Raw genomic sequence first — 948 nt, forward strand, 5'->3', positions numbered from 1 at the left:
ATTTTTTTTCAAGAAACAAACAGCTAAAACTGTTTATTGCTCCTCCAAACACACATACACTTATGTTCCTCACATCCATTATTTCTGCACTAAAAATGTTTCAGTCACTTTTCAACTGAAAGGAGAACATGAAAGGATCCCCCAGCTCCATGATTCTCTTCCCTTCACTCATGAAGTCACAGGTTTGGAGTTCTTTCAGTGTTCCGCTCTTCCATCTCTATAACATCAGGCAGGGACCATCTTCCTGGAAACGCCGGTGTTCTGGAGCATTTGGCTGCTGTTATGATGTCATGCAGTAAAGCTGCTTCTTCAATTTCTTGGATAAGGGAGGAGTTTTTTTTCTTCTGTATAGAAAAAAAAGATAATTCTCAGAGTAGACAGTGGAGATGTCACAAACAGTGAGGTAAGAAGGCGACATACAGTCTTCTCTGTCCCACTGTTGGTCTTCATGTCATCTCCCCCTACGAGAGAACAGAATACAAATTAAAATAGATAAATTGCACTGACAAAGATCTTGGACATCCCACCTCTTAAACTTTTATAATGAATACAATACCATATACCTTCAAATAGTAGCTGGTCTCCCTGTAATATTTGCACTGTGATCCAAACGGCGTCCTCTCACATGTGGTTACTGCTCTTCCCGACGCCGTTTTCTGGCTTGCATTCTGTTTTCTTTAGACCTTGGTGATTCAATGACAATAAACATTCACTGTGAAAAACTTTATTAAAAATCAATTCATTTCAGTAAAATGTGTACCAGTTGTGTCACTGAAAAGTAAAAAAAAAAGGTTTATTTTCTGTTTAAAGGAAGAAATAATTTTGGTTGAAAATTGGTGTTATTAAAATGTGTAAAATAGAGTTTATTTGTTTTATGCTGTGTAATACCAAGTTGCATTGCACGGTTGTATTGAAGTTGGGTATAATCCTAAAGCGTGCTCCTTAATT

General features: G+C 37.1%; 1 long non-coding RNA gene across 1 annotated transcript; it reads right to left on the minus strand.

Annotated features, from left to right (window-relative positions):
* Positions 1–69: 69 nt before the first annotated feature.
* On the minus strand, positions 70–697 carry LOC112139824. The gene is made up of 3 exons (XR_002918058.2): positions 564–697; positions 421–461; positions 70–344 (listed from the first exon to the last, which is right to left on the minus strand). It is a non-coding gene; the product is annotated as an uncharacterized LOC112139824 (long non-coding RNA).
* Between the last annotated feature and the right edge of the window lie 251 nt (positions 698–948).

This window comes from Oryzias melastigma, unplaced genomic scaffold, assembly GCF_002922805.2.
Source record: "Oryzias melastigma strain HK-1 unplaced genomic scaffold, ASM292280v2 sc01591, whole genome shotgun sequence".
Classification (NCBI taxonomy): Eukaryota; Metazoa; Chordata; class Actinopteri; order Beloniformes; family Adrianichthyidae; genus Oryzias; species Oryzias melastigma.